This window comes from Triturus cristatus, chromosome 8, assembly GCF_964204655.1.
Source record: "Triturus cristatus chromosome 8, aTriCri1.1, whole genome shotgun sequence".
NCBI classification, from domain to species: domain Eukaryota; kingdom Metazoa; phylum Chordata; class Amphibia; order Caudata; family Salamandridae; genus Triturus; species Triturus cristatus.
The window spans coordinates 177,201,777-177,223,266 of record NC_140591.1 but is presented as its reverse complement, the minus strand read 5'-3'; positions in this window follow the sequence as shown (position 1 = coordinate 177,223,266).

The following is a 21,490-nucleotide window of genomic DNA, read 5'->3' as shown; positions in this document are numbered from 1 at the left end:
ACCCCTCAACCCCCCAATTCTAACAGGACCGGGGAGTGGTCTGACAAATATCTGGACAGGTATGTTATTCCCCCCACGCTCCAACTCAGCTATGTAGAGAGAAAACAGTAATCCAGTCTACTGGAGGTTTTTGTGGTGGGTGCATAGCATGAAAACTGTTTGAAGTGGAATGGCACTCAAGCCATACATCTCATAAGTGCATACCCTGTAGCATACCTTGTACTACACTAGTCATTTTCAGCTTAGTGTGGAATCGCGGTGGTTCCTGATCAAGAGAAGCATCATTAAAATAATGAATGTCCCCTGCCAGCATTATTGGTGCTCCCAAATATGGTGAGGCTGCTTCCAAAAGGTCAGTAAAAAAGGAAGCATTATCGTAATTTGGCGCATATGCATTGATAATACATATTTCTGTTCCATCCAACTTCCCATGTAAAATAACATATCTCCCTTCTGTATCAACTACATGATGTATGTGTTAGAATGGACCCCCGGCTGCTACCCATATGAGCACCCCCCCTTGCAAACCCAGAAAATGAGGTGGCGTACAGTTGCCCCCTCCATCGTGTCCGTAGGCACGCTATAGAAGCTCCCCAGATATGAGTCTCCTGAAGACATGCCACTGCTACCTTATATCTTTTCAAATAAGCAAATATACGCCTACACTTTTCAAAGGCAGCAACGCCTCGGACATTCCATGTGATTAACTTACCCATAGTGGCCGCCATAATTTGCACCCTTCGTCTTCTCGCACAACATGCTTCCAATCTGTGCAAACGAACGTGATCATTGTCCTCCAGGCATTCAGCATTGCAAGTTCTTTCAACTGACTTCTATGAAAGGAGGACCCCTTGAACCGTGTCAAAACATTCCCAACATCCCCCCACCCCTTGAGCTATATCACATTTCCCTCCCTTCCTGAATATAACCCAGGTAAGGCATGTAGATGTTGCTCCATTCCCCGTGAAAATATCCCCAAACTTATAACCTTATAAGAAGCAAAAGAAACACACTATGACCTATAACCCTTCCCTTCCACCCCATTCAAAGGTAGTGGCTGGTCGGCTGGCGAGAGGCGAGGACTAGCCTTCAGCTCCTCAGCCAGGTACCCGCCTCCGCCATCTATCTCAGTTCATGTGGAAAACTCCGTGCTTAATCGTCCTCTTCTCCCCCCCCCCCGCCATCCCTCAGTTTGGTCTCACCAACCGTCTCAGTTCAGAGGGTACTTCTGGGATAACCACTTAATTTCCTGTACTTACATCCTGTATCACCGTTAAGTGTCTGTATCTTCACTCAGGTTACTGTTCATGAGGTGTCCGGGTGATGAGGCTCATGAGTCCAGGACAATATCCAAGGCCTGCAGAGTGCCTTCCGGGCAGGCACTGATTCGACTGGGACTTTGACTCTCGGTATTGTCTTGTAACTGAGTCTGCTGATGTCGGATCCTGGGTTGCCTCTGAGATACGGATTTCCTTGGTGTTACCATGGAGGGCACCACACATGCTCCGGGGGAGCCTCTTACGTCCAGCCAGTCACTTGCTTCCCCCGCTAAGAAGAAAAATAACTCTTTACCACCACTCTCGACCCTCAGGTTTGCCGGTAATAAGAGACTATATTTAAGTTTCAAGTCACTCATGCGTCGTTTTACCACCAGAATGGATCGTCATTGTTCCTGTACACGCTGGGTGTAAACCGGGTAAATGGAAATCTGGTGACCCACGTATGTTGGCGGGCCCCAACTTCGGGTGAGCGGGAGCGGTTGCTCATAGTTGGAGATTTTATTTGCCTGAGCTGCCTTGCCACCCTTCTCTTTTACCATGCTTGCGTTTTGGGCTCCCTATTTTCTGGAGGATTATTATCACTTTTTTTTATGTAGAGGCCTGGGCCAGATTTCTGTCGTTGTGAGCTCTGTTCTGCCTTTCGCCTAGTCTGGGCTAGGTAACCTTCAGCTCCCCAAGTCGTCGGGCATTCGTTGTTCCTCGTTTTCGTATAGTACTGCTAAGTTTCCTCTTACAGATCGGCAGGGCGCAGTGGTCTCAGCCCCCCGCCAGCGTTGCATAGAGATGCCTCTTTATGGATATAGATGTTGCACAGAACGGTCCCGGAGGGTCTCACCTCCTCTTGCAGTGTGTTGCCCGTTGCATCTTGTATCTATGCACTCAGACCCCTACAGGTTATGCACAGAGGGTTATGCTGCGTCACGCTCGCCTGCTGCCGCTGGATAGGGCAGTGCTCCCGCATTTCTCTGCCCGTCCCGTTTGCTGATCTCGTCTTTGTTTCCTCTGCAGACGGGCCTCCTACGATTGCAGTAAGATGGCTGCCCGTCTCCACTCTTTGCGTCTTGGTTTCCCTTTCAGGTAGCGTTCCTGAGCCTCGATGTCCGGTTTCTAGATGAGGTCTGGGGAGGTGAGGAATGTCCGCCATTCACGATCGCCACAGATTATTGTTTACCATGGCCAGGATGTTTTCGGATAGCGAGATGGCAGGAGCTCCTGGGAAGCACGTCTAAGTCTAAGTTGACACGTTTTTGTCATTTAGGGCCTCATGTTGGTAGCCAAATACCGGTCGGTAACGGCCGATTTTCGGTAATTATACCGTTACCGACCGGTATTTTGGCTATTGGTATGTAGGGGGACGAATTTTGGTTTCGGAATTTACCGAATCGGTAAAATTACCGATTCGGTAATAATACCGAATCGGTAATGTTACCGAATCGGTAACTTTTCCGAATCGGTAATTTTACCGATTCGGTAAATTCCGAAACCAAAATCGAGATGTAGGGGGAGTGTGTGTGTGTGTTTAAGAGTCGGTATTTACCACCAACTTATAGTTGGTGGTAAATAATTAATGTATGTGTTAATGCATTTTTACGCGCGTAGCAGTGTGCAATGTGGCATACATACATGCCCTTAGGGCATGTATGTGTGCCACATGTGCACACATGGCCGAATCAGGGGTGCAACAGGGTGTCAATGTGACACCCTGCCACCCTTGTATGTGTTCCCCCCATTACCGAATCGGTATTTACCGATTCGGTAATGAGGCATACCTTCCCATCAATGGGAAGGTATGCCTCATTACCGAATCGGTAAATACCGATTCGGTAATTACCGAATGGTAACGAATCGGTAAAAAATACCGACTCATTACCTACATACGAGTTACCACTTCTAAAATACCGATTCGGTATCGTTCGGTATTTTAGAAGTGGTAACTGGTATGCTACCTACATGAGGCCCTTAGTAAGGTAATGAGGAAATTCATACATACAGATGCAGAATTTTTAATGTGAATTTGACCTTTTAAACTCACTTGCGTTTTCCATTGGATGGTTTTTGCTTAAATGTTTTCTATTTGCATTGAGAGCCTGGGAGATATTTGGAGGGGGCAGGCCCTGAAGACATTTCAATACGAACTGGCTGACACAGAACGGTATAGAAATTTGCAGTTGAGTCATGCACTGCGTAAACATATTAAAGAAGGGGAGCCATTCATTAGTGGAATATGCCCCACTGGAAGACTGATTGTTAGTAGACCATATGGTAACCAAAGCCACCTCGTTAACATATAGGAAAATTGTTTATCACTCACCAAATCCGATTGAAATGCTGAGACAGGTCTGGAAACTAGACTTGGGATTGTTGGAGGATGACGACTGGGAGGAGGCAGTGCAGAGTCTGCGTGAAGTGGCGGTGAGAGCCAGGTTCCATCTTATTCAGCTGCGAATCCTCCACAGGTCCTAGGCTGCCAGGACATTAGTACACAGGTGGGGCCAGGGTGTCTCTCCATACTGTGCAAGAGGGTGTGGGGAAATGGGCTCCTTCTTTTACATTCTGTGGGAGTGCAGGTACATTTATAATTAATGGAAGGAAGTAACACAAATCATGGCGGAGGTCTCTGAAGAGGAGATCCCACTGGAACCTCAGTGGCTAATACTATGTGTTACAAGTGAAATAAGGTGGCCCAAATATATAGCGATATGGCTTAAAATCGCAGCAATAGTGGCGAAAAGGAATATAGCCGGGGGTGGGGAGCAGCCAGACAGCATGATCTCCAGGAATGGGAGGAAGTTTCAGACTGGTGCTCAGGGGCAGAAAAGGTAACATACGAGGCCAGAGGTTGCCCGCTGAAGTGGGAAAAGATATGGGGACGATGGAATTTATACAGAGGAATATAAATGAAGAGATAATTGTATGGAGAAAGTACCCTGGGGGTTGAATGTATGAATAAAGGGAAGATGGTTATTCGGTAAGTGGGTAACAACATCATAAGAAATTGAGAGTGCATATACGAACATAACGGTATGTTTGCATTCTTTTTCCATTTTGTTTTCACCAAAATGTGTTGAATCCATTGTAATACCGATATGTGAACAATGTACTGAGCGGATTTAATAAAATAAAAAGATGTTTAAAAAAAAATGGTTTCTTTTTGTTTTTTTGTTGAAATAGATGTTTCAATTTCTACATTGACCATTTTTAGCTAATGTACACATTTTGCTATATTAGAATGTTAAAGATGAAGTTTAAATGGGGGAAAGAAGATCACAAAGAGAAAGTAACCCACATGAAGCAGAATCTGTTCTGGGCCTAATTATCTTGTTGACTTAGTTATTTGAATCAAATTCGATATTTACCACAGAGGCATTGGTCCTTCGATGGATCTTGTCTGTCACAGTGAGGGGTGAGGACTCAGGGTGTCAACTGTCAGCTTCCTAATGAGGACCATTAATTGATGGCCAGCTCACAAATTGGTGATCAAATTTAAATACACCAACTTCAGAGCCATACTATACCTGTAAAGAATGGCGATCGAAAGACCACACTTAGTGAAGAAGTTCAATCTAACAAAAATCATACAAATCAGAAGGTATGCTATGGCTGCACAGTACAGAATCAAAAGTACTTGATGCTCTGAAAGCAATCTAGGACTCTTGCATTATAAATCAAATCTTAGTAAGTACAGTTCCTATAGGAAGAACATTAAGACACAAATAATAAAAGACTCAATAAATTGAGAAAAATCCTAATTTTAAGACTTTCGGTATTCACAGAAGGCATTTAGGAGTCCTAAAGTTAGGAGTCCTAACTATACTACTACTAAACTGAGAAAAATCCTAATTTTAAGACTTTCGGTATTCACAGAAGGCATTTAGGAGTCCTAAAGTTAGGACTCCTAACTTCTGTGAATACCGAAATGAGTAAGTGTCTTCTGTGAATACCAAAATGAGTAAGTGCCTTCTGTGAATACCAAAATGGTAGTAAGTTTAGGATTTTGTCTTAAGTTAGTTCTGTGAATCGGGCCCTAGGTTTTCTGACTGGATAATGCCTCTGAACATGCCCCAGTCATTGGATGATTTCCTACCAGAGCCCAAGGTAGAAGTGGGTATAGGCAGAAAAGGAAATTCAATATTTTGCAACTTGAAGTCAAAGAAACTATTTTTAGCTACATTTTTTGGCAAGTAAATTCGAGCTCTAATGTACTGAGTTTTGGTGTCAACAAAATCTTTAGTGTGCAACACTGGTGCATGCTCTGCATAGAACATGCATGTGAAAAAATTGTTGATAGCTGGTGACCGAGCAGTCGACCAGACCCACAGCACAAAACCTTCAAGCCTCTGGCCTCCAAAATGTAAGCAAAATCAACACGGATAAAACAATTAAGCGAAACAAAACAATGCTGTCCAATGCTTTAATTGCTTTATTGAAGACGTGGCCAGAATACAAATTTCATACAGGATGCTACTCCAGACTTGAGGCAGCAGTATCTGGCAGTTCAAGGTTCATCATAAGTAACAGTTGTATTGTGGACCCAATGCATTTCAGGAAAAACCCTTCATCAGTCATAACTGTAATGTGGACAATTCTTATCAGAACAAGCCATAAGAAACTAACTGAGATTAATGTTTGACAATTGATGTCTGTGCCCCGTGTAACATGCGGATCTATGTGAATATGCAATAAGTCTGTAAAAAAATGGATTGAAATCAATTGGCATCCAAATAAATCAATATCTGTGCCTCATGCAACGTATTACTTCCTCCAAGTGCCAGTGGAAAGAAACTGAGGTTAAATAGTGTACCCCATCAATCTGCAATAAACCTTAAAAAAACGTGCATCAAGAATAACCTAATTGTTTATAAACCAGTAATTGCTAGAGAAACCACACCTGTCACAAAAGTGGTAACATGCTTCATATGCACTGCTGTGTTTACCCTTTGATAATACGGTACTCATACATGTAAGAATAGTAAGGGCCTGGTTCAGACTTCGGTGGGCAGAATATAATGTGGTTTATAATTTGGCGGCAAGAATATCCATCACCATTGTGACAAAGTAACCCGTCCGCCGAGATCTAAATCAGGAACTTTATGTAACTTCACTCATTTGTACAAAGACAGACGATAAACTGTTGGTACGTAAAAGATACAACCAAAATCTGCCTAAAAAAGCAATAACAACAATGGTTGTACTAAGTCAATTACAAGATGTGAGCACTGGTTAAACAGATCTAAAAAAATGTTTACCTCTTGGGGTACAGAGTAGACTAATGCGCTATGTGCGCAGGTAAATACATGTGTGTCCCTATACCCAGATGTTAAAAAATTGATCTTTCTGAAGGGTCACCCTAAACTTTTTGCCTTCCTCCACTTTATCTGACCTTTTATTTGTTGCTTTTAGGACTCTGGGCACTTTAGCACTGCTGACCAGTGCTAAAGTACATGTGTTTTTCCTCTAAACGTGGTGAGATTGGTGTATACCTGATTTGCATATTAAGGTTACCTGTCAGTCCCTTGTAAAGTGGTATACCATACACCCAGGAGCTGTAAATTAAATGCTATGAGTGGGCCTGCAGCACTGATTGTGCCACCCACATACGTAGCCTTTCAACCCTATCTCAGGCCTGCCTTTGCGGGGCCTGTGTGTGTAGGCTACTGCCACCTTGACTTGGCATTTGAAACTACTTGCCAAGCTATAAGCTCCCCTTTTATTACACATAAGTCGCCCGTAAGGTAGGCCCTAGGTAGCCTAAGGGAAGGGCACCGTGCAAATTAAAGTCAGGGCATGTACTGTGATGTTTTGCATGTCCTAGTAGTAACAAACAGCCTATTTCGTTTTTTCAATACTCCTCTCATAGGTTAGGATTGGGAATTCCTTAATACACTTTTAAGATTTAATTCCTGATCAGAGAAGAGTATCTTTTTCATGTTTCATATGTTTGAAATGGTAATGACAAATCCTCCTTACTGATGGAGTTGGATTTAACATTACTGATTTAGAAATGCCACTTTTAGAAAGTGTCAACAAAACAAAAATTCTGCCAATGCTGCACTTTAATCAGATAATGACTTCGCACAAAGTGTGAGGAATTAAACACTAACACTAGTGACTGCTTTTTCTGTCAGATTTAATCGCAAATGACTTATACACTATAGAAAATGTTTACACAAATTGTACCACAAATTTCTTAGTGATGTCTAAAAAACTTTTACAACACATATAAACTTTTGTGTGTATGAAACATCTCCTAGTGTTTTTCGACACCTTGTCTCTGAGGCCAAACTATCAGCTACGAGTATGAACTGAGCTCACACTGATAAAAAAAACCACTAATATCATTTATGTTGATGGTCTCTGTATTTGTATGTTAACTGTTCATGTTAGTCTAGATTTGTCAAAACAGTACAAATTGGGTGAATGGGTATGAATGATTGATTGAGTGTTTGTTCTGTATTTGGTCATTGTCGAAAAACACTAGGAGATGTTTCATACACACAAAAGTTTATATGTGTTGTAAAAGTTTTTTAGACATCACTAAGAGATGTGTGTTTTAGGTTTGTGGTACAATTTGTGTAAACATTTTCTATAGTGTATAAGTCATTTGCGATTAAATCTGACAGAAAAAGCAGTCACTAGTGTTAGTGTTTAATTCCTCACACTTTGTGCGAAGTCATTATCTGATTAAAGTGCAGCATTGGCAGAATTTTTGTTTTGTTGATATTATTAGGCTAGGCCTTACTGCCATTTGAGCCAAAACCCGAGATAGTTTTTTCCGGTTACTTTTAGAAAGTGGACATTTATCTGTGCTTATAACTCTGTGTGCTTTTCAGCCTGTCTCCAATACACGTCTAGGGAGGGCGACAACTATACTTTGTGCATTCCAGCTAGACACTCACACCACAGGAAGGATAGGTGTGTCTGAGTACTCACCTACATACATCTGCATTCTCATGGCCTTGCCTGGGCAGGATGGAAGGGAGGGGCTAACACTTCACTTGAAAGGCAGTGTCCTGTCCCCCCACAAAGGACTGATTGCCCCCAACAGATAGCCTGGCAGACAGGACGGGATTGAAATTGATACTTGCACACTTCAGAGAGCTGCTTTGAGTCATCCCCACCATCAAAGGCATTTTTGGGAATATGTACTGGGGCTCCGAACCCATCAAATCAGATACTACTGGACTTGTAACTGAAACTCTGCCAGAAGAACTGCTGTGATGCTTAAAGGGCTCAACTGGACTGCTGATCTGGTAGGCCTGCTTTTCTGTTTGTTGCCCTGCTGCTCTCTGACTCTGCTGAAGGAGAGCTGGACTCTGCCTTCACTCCAAGTGATCTGCAAGGGCTTGTTGGCTTGCCTGCTGTTGCTTAAGACTCAGGGATATCAAAGTCTCTACCCCTGCTCCTGTGCCTGGCTCACTGGAAGTGTCCCAGATACTTGCAACACAGATTTTGACACATATTCTGTCTGTGTGTAACAGAACCAGAGCTTCGACCCTGTTGCAGGAGTAAAATCGGCACATCAGAACCAGTGCTTTGCCTCCAGAGATTGATGCATTAGACAATGTATCACCACTACTGCAGCTTGGTGAGATTGGTGCATCCCCTTGACTGCATGGCAGAATCCGGCTCATCGGTCAACGCCTCTCAACTCCAGCACCCGTCTTCGGAAGTTATGCATTACCTTCACTGCATGGAGAAGGTCAAAGCATTTTGTTGTTTGTGAACAGGAAAGGTACTTTGTTCACCATTGCCTACATGGGTTCTATGGCTGGTCAGCACTTCCACAAGGTCCGCCCGAACTTTGACTTTACCCCAGTCCTGCATGACCAAAAGTAACTTTTTAGCACTGTTTGCGTCTAAGCCCTTTAATCAATCAATAAATCAGGCTGTAATTATAAAGCATGGCTTGTCACGGGAGTGGGTATCCAGGTATTTGCTGCAGGTATCAGTTGAGCCCTATCCTGAAGTGGGTCAATGACGGTGCGGTGCGGAGGTAGTGAGGGAGGGCGTTTCATGCTTTAGTGGAGAGGTGAGAGAAGGAGTGTCCACCGGAGCGTCAGAGCGTATGTGAGGTGTGCAGAGGATCCTGGGAGGTTGGTGGAAATACAGGCGGTTGTTCATGTAGGCGGGTCCTTGGTTGTGGATGACTTTATAGGCATGGGTCAGGAGCTTGAACTGTCATTGCTTCTGGATGGGCAGCCAGTGGAGGTACTACAGGTGCTGGGTGATGTGGGTCCTCATAGGCAGGCTGAGAATGAGTCTGACGGCTTTGTTCAGGATCATTTGGAGCCTTTGCATGAATTTGGTGGTGGTGACTGCATAGAGTGCATAGCCGCAGTCTGGTCGGCTGGTAATGAGGGATTGCGTCACCGTATTCCTGGTGCAGATGGGGAACCACTTGAAGACTTTGGGAAGCATGCGAAGTAAGTGGAAGAAGGCTGAGAAGATGGCCTTGACCTGACGTTTCATGGAGAGTTCATTGTCGCGGATGATATCAAGGTTGCGGGCATGGTCTTTTGGTGTGGGGGTGGGTCCGATTTTCGTTGGCCACCAGGAGTCTGGTCAGAGGGCGGTATTTCTGCTGAAGATAAGAACTTCAGTTTTGTCCGTGTTGAGCTCCAGGCAGTTGTCCCACATCCAGGCTGATATGTTCCTCATACAGTTGTGTTAGTCTTGGTCAAGGTGGGGTCTGCTGAGAGTGAGAGGACCAGCTGCCTGTCATTGGAGTAGGAGATTACGTTGATGTCCTGTGATCTGATGATGTCTGAGACTGGTGTCATGTAGACGTTGAAGATGGTTGGGCTGAGGGATGAGGCTTGGGGGGGGGGGCGGAAAAGGTGTGCTTGGCTTTCAAGGTGAAGGGAGGGAGGCGGACTCTCTAGGTGCGCCCCGTGAGAAAGGATGTCATCCATCTGAGCGCATCGTCTGTGATTCCGATGTTGCGTAGTCGATCGATGGGTTTGAGGTGGGAGACGTTGTCGAAAACTGCGGGAAGGGAAGGTTGAGCAGGATCAGTGCGGTGATTATCCTCTGTCGAATCGGGTGCGGATGTCGTCTGTGGTGGTGATCAGAGCTGTCTCAGTGCTGTGGTTGGCTCTGAAGTCTGATTGGGTTGGGGCCAGTAGGTTGTTTGTCTCCAGGTGTTCGGTGAGTTGGAGATTGATGGCCTTCTCCAGGACTTTGGCCGGAAACAAGAGCAGTGAGATTGGACGGTAGTTCTGAAGCTCACTGGAGTCCACGGAGGGCTTCTTGAGGCGGGGTCTGATCGCCACGTGTTTCCAGGCATCGGGAAAGGTGGCTGTGGTTAATGAGGCGTTAAGTAGGTAGTGAGCTGGTGACTGTTATTGTCTCGTCCAAGGTTGAAAAGCCGGTGGGAGCTTGGGTCGGTGGGTGCTCCCAAGTGGATAGGGTTCAAAAGTGTAGTTGTGTTTGGTGTGCTAAGTTGTTCCCATGTGGTGAGCGGGTGTTCAGCGGTGGTGGTTGATGGGGTGCTGAGGAGGTCAGAGGGTTGGGGATCGAAATTTCTATAGTTGGTTGCTATCTTGTTGTGGAAGTGGTTGGCGAGGGAGTCACAGATTTTCTGTGAAGCAGTGATTGAGTTTTCCGTGGCTGAGGGGAAGGTGTACTTTCTGACAATGGAGAAGAGTTCCTTGGCTTGGTTGGCACTAGTCTCGATCTGGTGAGTCAGGGCCTCCTTTTTTGTGGCTTTGATCTGGCGGTGGTAGTCGTTAAGGGATGATTTGAAGGTTGCTTGGTCATTGTGGTTCCTGCTGGTATGCCATCTTCTTTCCAGTTGTTTACACCTGCGTTTTGACATTCCGGGGAGTAACAGCTGGCTCGTGTGGAGGGTCTGTGGGTTTTGGCTGGTTTGTGACTTGGTTGGCGGCGCTGGTGAGCCAGTCATTGAAATTCTGTACTGAGTGATTCATGTAACTTAGGGCAGTGTGGTGCCGAGGGTGTTGCCCATTTGTTGTTGAGTGACCTTGATCCTGCTGCGGAAGGGGGCTCTGTGGCGGTTAGGGGCAGTGCGGGGAGGTCCGGTGAGGGTGAAGTGTATGATGAAGTGGTTAGACCAGGTGAGTTCTGAGGTGTGACTATCTGATTCTGTTGCTGAAAGTGAAGATGGGGTCCAGGGGAGTGTGGGGGTCAGTGGCCAGCTGCTTGAGGCTGATGTTGTCCAATCTTTCTTGGAGGTCGAATTGGTGTTGGTGGAGTCATCCAGGTGGAAGTTGAGGTCTCCCAGGAAGACATAGTGTTCGGATTCAATCTTGAGCATGGTGATGAATGCAATGATGGCATTGCTGATGCCCGCTTATGGTCCTGGTGGTCTGTATGCAAGGGTGCCTTTGATGGCGATGTAATAGTCGGTGTGGGGCTAGAAGATCATGTGTTCCATGTCTGCATGGTTTCATCATCGGTAATGATTTAAATGATCGATTCCTTGTGTACGACAGTGATGCTGTCTCTCGGACTGTTGGTGCGGTCGCAGCGTCTCATCTTTTGGCCAGCGGGGGTCGCATGGCAATGTCAAAAGCTGATGTGGGGACAAGTCAGGTCTCTGTATTGAAGGTTACATCGGAGGCAAGGGTGGAGATGGTGTCCCAGACTTTGGCTGCATGTTTGCAGAGCAATCTGGCATTGATCAGGAGGCAGCTGTGTTATTCCAGGGAGGTGTCGGCCAGCGAGGATGGCAAGGTGTTTGTGGCTGTGATAGTGGTTGGTCCTGGGGAGGAGGAGTACTGAAAGCACATGCATGGGAATGGTCCAGCTGTGGAGTGTGGCAATGTGAGGCAGCAGCTGTTGTTGCATCCAGGGTCCAGGGCACGGAGACCTGCTGGGGAGTATCTGTGAGAGTGCGAGGGGCTAGTGTTCCTGCCACTGGGTGCGGTCCAGGCATGGATTGGCACAGACTGACTTGCCTTTGGAACACCTTTGGCACACCTTTGGCACAGCCATGCATTGGCCTTCATAAGTAGTCCTGGGCGGTCAGTGGGGCTGGCAGGGAGGCGGGAGGGCTGCGAGGAGGAGAACATAATGGTGGGAAAATGAAGCGTGCACTAGGAACAACAACAGTCCAAAATGAACAAAAGCCAAAATAAAGTAAAAAATAAATGCAATTCAATGCAACAAATAAATACGATTAAAATTACCAAATACAGATAACCCTACAGATGCCAAAAGATAAACATACTCCAAGAGCAGCTAACCAGTGTGACTGGCCTGGTGGACAGGAGGCTTGAACCAATGGTTCAAGGCCTGTGAGCGAAGCAGCAGAAACGAACAGCTGGGCTGTGTCAGCGGGGAGTGGTGCAGAGACCGGGTCAGAGACTACTAACTTTACTGCATTTATTCCTTTAAAATTCAATATCTCAACTGCTAAACATTGGATTTTTGTTGTTTTGATGTTGTTTTGTTCAGAATATAATAATGTATTTTTCCAAACCGATGTGGAGTCTTTTTGTGGTGCATTCTTTGTGTTACTATGTGTGTGTGTTGCACAAATACTTTACATATTGCCTCTTTAGATAAGCTTGACTGCTCTGTGCCAGGCTACAAGAGGGTGAGCACAGGTTATCTTTAAGTGCGTATCTAGTTTACAGTGACTAGAGTGGGGGTTCCTGACTGGCCTGAGTGCATCAATAAATCAATCAGGGAATTATAAGCGCGCTACTCACCCGTGAGGGCCTCAAGGCACTGGGGGAGTGGGATATGCAGCTCTGTTCAGCCGAACAGCCAGGTCTTGAGAGTTTTCCTGAAGGTGTTCAGGGAGGGGGTGAGTCTGATGTTTGGAGGTAGTTCGTTCCAGGTCTTGGATGCGATGTGAGAGAATGATCTTCCGCCTGCTCTGGCTCTGTGGATGTGCGGGATTACCGCCAGTGCAAGGTTGGCTGATCGCAGGCTTCTTCTGGGTGCTTGGAAGTTTATTCTGTCGTTGAGGTATTTGGGTCCGTTGTTGTGTAGGCATTTGTAGGCGTGAGTGAGGATCGTGAAAGTGACTCTCTTCTCCACGGGGAGCCAGTGGACTCGCCGAAGGTGATGGCTGGTGTGTTCGCGCCGGGGGATGCAGAGGGCGAGTCTGGCTGCAGTGTTCTGTATGGTTTGGAGTTTGCAGAGTAGGGACTTGTTGATGCCAGCGTAGAGTGCGTTGCCATAGTCCAGTCTGCTGGTGATGAGTGCATGGGTGACAGTTTTCCTCGACTCGGGGGGATCCATTTAAAGGTCTTGCGGAGGATGTGGAGGGTGTTGAAGCAACTGGAGGTGACGGCTTTGACTTGACGGTTCATGGTGAGGGATGAATCGAGTACGATGCCGAGGTTTTTGGCGTGGTCTGTGGGGGTTGGTGGGCTTCCAAGGACAGTGGGCCACCAGGTGTTGTCCCACGCTGAAGGGGTGGTTCCAAGGATGAGGGCTTCTGTCTTCTCGGCATTGAGTTTGAGGCAGCTGCTGGTCATTCAAACTGCAACTTCTTGCATTCCTCTCTGGAAGTTGAGTTTGGTGATGGAGAGGATGAGGATACCTCAGCAAACCAGGAATCCCATTTCTAACACCAGGTGTTCAGAGGCGCTAAGCCATCAGAAGTATGGCGGGATGCTGAAAACATAAAGAGCGCGGTAATAAGACTACTGATCAAAAGGTATGTGGAAAAGTGGTAGAGCAAAAGCTGTGAATATATCGTTTACCTTGCCAAGACAAAGAAAAAAAGGCCCCTCCAGCGCAAATCGATATGAGGGTACAAATTGTGTTGACCCAGTGTGTTGAATGTTTTTTAAATAAAATGCACAACTGGTCAATCACGCGTAACTAAGAAGTCCACTGGAAAATGGTAAACATTTTAAAATTCATAACTTTGGTTTTATGTTTTGGGTTTTGTTGTTTTCTTTTCAAATAATCTAATAAATGGTACTATATTTTTCTTAATTACTTTGGGATTTTTCTTGTGTTGTGTTTTTTCTTTATTACTGTTTGTGTGCTGCATAACTATGTAACACAATTCCTCTAAGTTAAGCCTGACTGCTTTTGTGCCAAGCTGCCAAAGGGTTAAGTATAGGTTAATTTACTGATTGTTTGTGGGTCACTCTAACAGGGATTGTGGTTGTTGCATGAGAAGGATTAGCACCCCCCAACCAAAACCGAATTTCTAACATTGGTGTTCAGTGGTGGGACTCTATGCTTGTGTTTGTGCAGTACCGTACAGTGATTTGTGCAACACTGAAAATACTATATAACTAATGTGATACCATACTCGATCTCCTTTAAAATGTTCCTGAGTTTTTGATATGGCTATTTTTTTTCCTTTTTAGAAATTTAAGTTATCCTCACCTTCATTTTGCTACAATGGCAATGGAACTGATCAATGTGGATAACCTTAGCAAGGCCGAGCTGCAGAGGTTCTGCAAAAAGAGTAGGCCCTCAATGCCTTTGAGGAGGTCAAGAGAATGCAGTCAACCACAGAGGAGCCAGAGGTAGACAGACTTGAGGAAGACGAATTGGACTTAGGGGCAGAGAAGGAGGAGGGGTAAAAGAAAGGGAAAGAGGCAGAGGAAAGAAGGAGATGTGTCTGGCCACAAACCCTGGGCTGCAGTTATGTGAGGAAGAGGCAGACAACTTGTATACAGCAAGGAGCCCCCTGCCTGGGAAGGGAGCAGTGTGTTCACCCACAAGCAGTTGCCTGAGGAGCTGGTGTACAGGAAAGCTGAGAGGGAGTTCAGGCTGCAGCTAGCCAAATTGAAACTGAAAGCATCCATGGGGGAGGCTTTCCCAATTTCTTAAAAAGTCAGATTATCGAATAGTACATTCTACACTAGAAATACTTCCCTCCATCAGCCCACAGATGCCACTAGCGACAGTAAAACAAAGTGAACCTCAGTCTAAAATACCTACTTGCTAGCTCCCCTCTCTACTGATCCATTGTAACCAATCCTCTGAACACACCATTATTCCTTTGGCTTGTGCAGTATGGAATTGGCTGGCCTCTCTCTAGATTGGAAAGGACCGGTGTGCCAAGGCAAGAAGTGAGAGCATGTAGCACCACAGCAGCTCATAAGTTCCACGAAATGTATAGTAACAGAGGTGGAGAGAAGTGACTGCTGCCAGAAACACAGAGCAGCAGAGTAGTTAGCATATGAAGTGTTGGGGTTGCAGGGCACTGTAAGAATGAACAGGGTCACCCCCATAACCATTAGAACCAGGGTAGTACAAACATGTCACACAGTTGATTAACTCGGGGGGGGGAGAAAGAAATGGTAAGTCAAGGTATAAATAAATAGAAATTAATAAATAAGCCAATACCCACAACAGAGAGAGTGAATCAATCAATCAATCAAGGAAATTTATAGAGCGCACTACCTACCCGTAGGGTCTCGAGGCGCTTGGGGGGTGTGGGGGGTGCCGCTACTGCTCGAACAGCCAGGTCTTGAGCTTCTTCCTGAAGGAGAGGTGGTCTTGGGTCAGGCGCAGGTCGGCCGGGAGGGAGTTCCAGGTCTTGGCGGCCAGGTAGGAGAAGGACCTTCCTCCAGCAGTGGTTCTGCGGATGCGTGGGACGGTGGCGAGGGCGTGGCTGGCGGATCGGAGGTGGCGTCTGGGAGCGTAGAAGTTGATTCGGTTGTTGAGGTAGCTCGGGCCTTGGTCGTGGAGAGCTTTGTGTGCGTGGGTAAGGAGGCGGAAGGTGATTCTCTTGTTGATCGGGAGCCAGTGCAGGTCTCTAAGGTGTCCGGAGATGTGGCTGTGACATGGGATGTCGAGGATGAGTCTGGCTGAGGCGTTCTGGATGCGCTGGAGTCTCTTCTGGATCTTGGCGGTGGTTCCGGCGTAGAGTGCGTTGCCGTAGTCCAGTCGGCTGGTGACGAGGGCCTGGGTGACGGTCTTCCTGGTCTCCGTGGGGATCCACCAGAAGATCTTCCAAAGCATGCGCAGGATGTTGAAGCACGATGAGGAGACGGCGTTGACTTGCCTGGTCATGGAGAGGGAGGAGTCCAGGATGAAACCCAGGTTGCGTGCGTGGTCTGTCGGTTTGGGTGCGGTGCCCAGGGCGGGGGGCCACCAGGAGTCGTCCCAGGCGGAGGGCGTGGAGCCCAGGATGAGGACCTCCGTCTTATCTGAGTTCAGCTTCAGGCGGCTCGTCGACATCCACTCGGCTACCTCTCTCATCCCTTTGTGCAGGTTGGCTCTGGCGGCGGCGGGGTCGTCGTTGGTCAGGGAGAGGATCAGCTGGGTGTCGTCGGCGTAGGAGATTATGTTGAGGTTGTGTTGGCGTGCGATGGCCGCGAGAGGGCTCATGTAGACGTTGAAGAGAGTAGGGCTCAGTGAGGATCCCTGAGGGACGCCGCAGATGACTTCGGTGGCCTCTGACTTGTACGGTGGTAGGCGGACTCTTTGTGTTCTTCCGTTGAGAAAGGAGACGATCCATTCCAGCGCCTTCTCCTGGATTCCGACGTTGCTGAGGCGCTGTACTAGGGTGCGGTGGCAGACCGTGTCGAAAGCCGCGGAGAGGTCTAGGAGGATGAGGGCCGCTGTTTCCCCGTTGTCCATCAGGGCTCGGATGTCGTCAGTGGCGGCGATGAGGGCGGTCTCGGTGCTGTGGTTGGCACGGAATCCGGACTGTGATGGGTCGAGGGATCCATTTGTCTCGAGGAAGGCGGCCAGCTGTTTGTTGACGGTTTTCTCGATGACTTTGGCTGGAAACGGTAGTAGAGAGATGGGGCGGTAGTTCTTGAGTTCGGTGGGGTCTGCTGTGGGTTTCTTGAGTAGAGCGCTGAGTTCGGCGTGCTTCCAGCTCTCGGGGAAGGTGGCGGTGTCGAATGAGGTGTTGATGATGTCCCGCAGGTGGGGAGCGATGACAGCGTCGGCTTTGTTGAAGACGTGGTGAGGGCAGGGGTCGGTCGGAGATCCGGAGTGGACGGAGTTCATCGTGTGGACGGTGTCTTCGGTGTTGACCGGGGTCCAGGCGCGGAGGATGGTGGTGGGTGGCGTTGCTGCGGTCGTGGCGTGGGTCGGATGGGTGCTGAAGCTGTTGTGTATGTCCGCGATCTTGTTGTGGAAGTAGGAGGCGAGGGAGTTGCAGAGGTCTTGCGAAGGGGTGATGTCGTTGCTTCCGGCGTTGGGGTTGGAGAGCTCTTTCACGATGTTGAAGAGTTCCTTGCAGTTGTGAGCGTTGTTGTCCAGTCGGTTCTTGAAAGCCGTCTTCTTGGCGATGCGGATCAGTTGGTGGTGTTTCCGGGTGGCAAGCCTGAGGGTGGTCCTGTTGTCCGGCGTGGGTTCCCTTCTCCAGGCTTTCTCGAGGGCGCGGCAGTACTTCTTGGAGCTCTTGAGTTCGTCGGTGAACCAAGGGGCTCTCTTGCTGCCGGGTCTGCTGGGCGGGGTCCTCAGTGGGGCGAGTTCGTCCGCGCAGTCGCTGATCCACTTCTTGAGGTTGTCGGCGGCCTGGCTGGGGTTCGCTGAGCTGGCCGGAGGGTGCTGGCTCAGGGAGGCGGCGAGCTGGTCGGCTGTGATCTTGTTCCAGCTTCTTCGGGCAGCCTGTTGCTGGTGGTGGTGGATCGTCGTTCTTCTGAAGGTGAAGTGGATGCATCTGTGATCCGGCCAGTGGAGTTCTGTGGCGTGGCTGAAGACGATGTCTTTGCTGGATGAGAAGATGGCGTTGAGTGTGTGTCCGGCGAGGTGGGTGGGGGTGGACACCAGCTGCTTGAGTCCAAGGTTGGCGAGGTTGTCGAGCAGGGTGCTGGTGTTGCAGTCGTTGTTGTTCTCCAGGTGGAAGTTGAAGTCCCCCAGGAGGATGTAGTCGGCGGAGGGGAGGGCGTGCGGGCTGACGAAGTCGGCGATGTCCTCGCTGAATTGAGTTCGTGGTCCCGGAGGTCGGTAGATCAGGGTGCCTCTGAGGGTGGTCTTCGTGTCGGTGTGGATCTGGAAGTGCAGGTGTTCGGCGGAGGGTGGGGAGTTGTCGGTGCTGGTCGTGATGCGGATGGTGTTCTTGTGGATGATGGCGATGCCTCCTCCCACCTGGTTGGCGTTGCGATCCTTCCGGGTGATCTTGTATCCTTCTGGGATGGCGATGGCGATGTCGGGCGTTGAGGAGGCGTTCATCCAGGTCTCCGTGATGAAGGCGACGTCGGGGGCTGTGGTGTCGATGAGGTTCCAGAGTTCGATGGCGTGTCTGTGGACGGAGCGGGTGTTGAGCAGGATGCACTTGAGGTGGTTGCTGCTGGTGTTCGGCATGGCAGGTGCTGGTGTCGGGCAGGTCCGGATGCAGGTGAACTTGCAGGCGTGGCAGCTGAAGGGCCCGTGGGTGTGCTTCGGAGTAGCTTGGTAGCATCCCTGGGTTCCGCCGGTGTTGAGTGCGATGAGGGTGGCGGCGTTGTACGTCAGGCGGGTCGGTCGGGGTCCTCGGGGGCCAGGGGTCCTGGCACTGGGCGCGGTCCAGGCGCGGACGGGCGTAGACGGGCTTGCCTTTGGCGCGCCTTCGGCGCACAATCGGCGCGCCCGCTGCGCGTGATCGCTGCGCGTTCGCACGGTCGCCATATATGGCGAAGTGCGCGGGTGGGCGGGGCAGCTGGGAGGCGGGAGCGGGGAGGGATACAGAAGGCAAAAAGGGGCGGGGCTTAGCGGCGGTGGCGGGAAGCGGGGAGCGGGGAGGGAACAGAGGGACGGAATATGACAAAGCTGGCACTTAAGGAAAAAGACGAAAACACACAGAAAAATGCAAACAGAACACAATATGGTAGACAGACGACAGCAGGGCACAGGAGCAACCACGGACCTCGGGCTCGAGGGAGGGGGCGTGGTCAAGCGGCAGCAGCCGGGCAGCGAGGCACAAGCGGAAGGGGCACACGCAGCAGCTGGTGGCCGTGCGGCGCGGGGGTGTCCCACAAGTAGGTCACACTCACCTGCGTCGCACGGTCGCCATATATGGCCAAGTGCGCGGGTGGGTGGGGCAGCTGGGAGGCGGGAGCGGGGAGGGATACAGAAGGCAAAAAGGGGCGGGGCTTAGCGGCGGTGGCGGGAAGCGGGGAGCGGGGAGGGAACAGAGGGACGGAATATGACAAAGCTGGCACTTAAGGAAAAAGACGAAAACACACAGAAAAATGCAAACAGAACACAATATGGTAGACAGACGACAGCAGGGCACAGGAGCAACCACGGACCTCGGGCTCGAGGGAGGGGGCGTGGTCAAGCGGCAGCAGCCGGGCAGCGAGGCACAAGCGGAAGGGGCACACGCAGCAGCTGGTGGCCGTGCGGCGCGGGGGTGTCCCACAAGTAGGTCACACTCACCTGCGTCGCACGGTCGCCATATATGGCCAAGTGCGCGGGTGGGCGGGGCAGCTGGGAGGCGGGAGCGGGGAGGGATACAGAAGGCAAAAAGGGGCGGGGCTTAGCGGCGGTGGCGGGAAGCGGGGAGCGGGGAGGGAACAGAGGGACGGAATATGACAAAGCTGGCACTTAAGGAAAAAGACGAAAACACACAGAAAAATGCAAACAGAACACAATATGGTAGACAGACGACAGCAGGGCACAGGAGCAACCACGGACCTCGGGCTCGAGGGAGGGGGCGTGGTCAAGCGGCAGCAGCCGGGCAGCGAGGCACAAGCGGAAGGGGCACACGCAGCAGCTGGTGGCCGTGCGGCGCGGGGGTGTCCCACAAGTATGAATAAATACATTGAGAATATGAGTCACAAATATAAAATTGAATAAACAAATTGAGACTTTTCAAACACAGTCACAATGAATAGCAACGGTGCAGTGCAAAAATTGTGACAATGCAGTGAAAGATCGGTGAAACTCAGGTGCAATACAATAATTAAGGAAACATAGAAAACAAAAATATTAGGCTGTATTAAAGAATCAGTACTTTTCAAAAGCTGATTTTATTCATGTCTGAGAGATAGGTATTCAAACAACTAAGGCAGTCAGTATTAAAGAATTATGAAGACGTTTCAGCCCCTATGGTTTACTTGGCCAGGGCCATCATCAGGACAGAGGGCCCGATTCACAGAATTAACTTAAGACAAAATCCTAAACTTCCTACCATTTTGGTATTCACAGAAGGCACTTACTCATTTTGGTATTCACAGAAGGCACTTACTCATTTCGGTATTCACAGAAGTTAAGACTCCTAAATGCCTTCTGTTAATACCAAAATGAGTAAGTGCCTTCTGTGAATACCAAAATGAGTAAGTGCCTTCTGTGAATACCAAAATGGTAGTAAGTTTAGGATTTTGTATTAAGTTAGTTCTGGGAATCGGGCCCAGAGTGTCATAAGACATTTATAGAAAAAGCAACCTATAAAAGAAAGCAAAGAAAAAAAAGTCACCAATAGTGTGGAAGAAAAGTACATGGCTTGTAGAGACAAATATGAAACCCAAAACAGCAGTTACCTAGAGCCTTCTGCTAGAGTACACAGAATTAACTATAAAACAAAAACACAATCAATACTCTCCCTGTGATTTAACCTCAAAGGCCCATGGGGCTAAAAATTCACCCACACTTTCTCAGTTTGCTCCTCTTAATACATCTTACGTTACCTCTCTACTCAGCCCCATTAAATCAGGGTCTCCAAAAGACCCATGCCCCCATTTGTTGTTACACAGACAGCAAACACTATAGCACTATGCCTAACTTACATTTTTAACTCCATGCTAACATAAGGAATTTCCCCTAAAAATTGGAAAGTAGCATCTACACTACCTCTAGTGAAAAAAACCAATTTGGATCATAATGATTCTAACAACTATTGGCCCTTCTTCTGCTTATCCATCCCTACGAAAGCCATTGAAAGGGCTCTAAATCAGCAAATTACCCAATTCCTAACTGACGGCTCATTGCTTGATAATAACCAATTTAGATTCAGAAGTGGCCACAGTACCGAGACTGCCCGGATTAAAACAACAGAAGAAATTAGATCCATAGTTGATGGCGGTGGAAACGCCTCACTGGTACTCCTCAATCTGTCTGCATCCTTTAATGCAGTTGATCTTAAGTTCCTGATTGAACATCTTCAGGTTGTCGGGATCTAGGGGTTAGCTCTCAAGCTTGTGAAATCCTTTTTAACGGAAAGAACACAGGAGGCTGCACTTGACCCTTTTGTGTCCCAATCGTTCACCTTGCCCTGTGGTGTTCCACAGGTCTTTGCCATCAGCCCTACTCTTTTTAACATTAATGTTAAACTTTTGGCTTACCTTATTAGATCTTTTGGGCTTGATCTTACATCTTATGCAGATGAC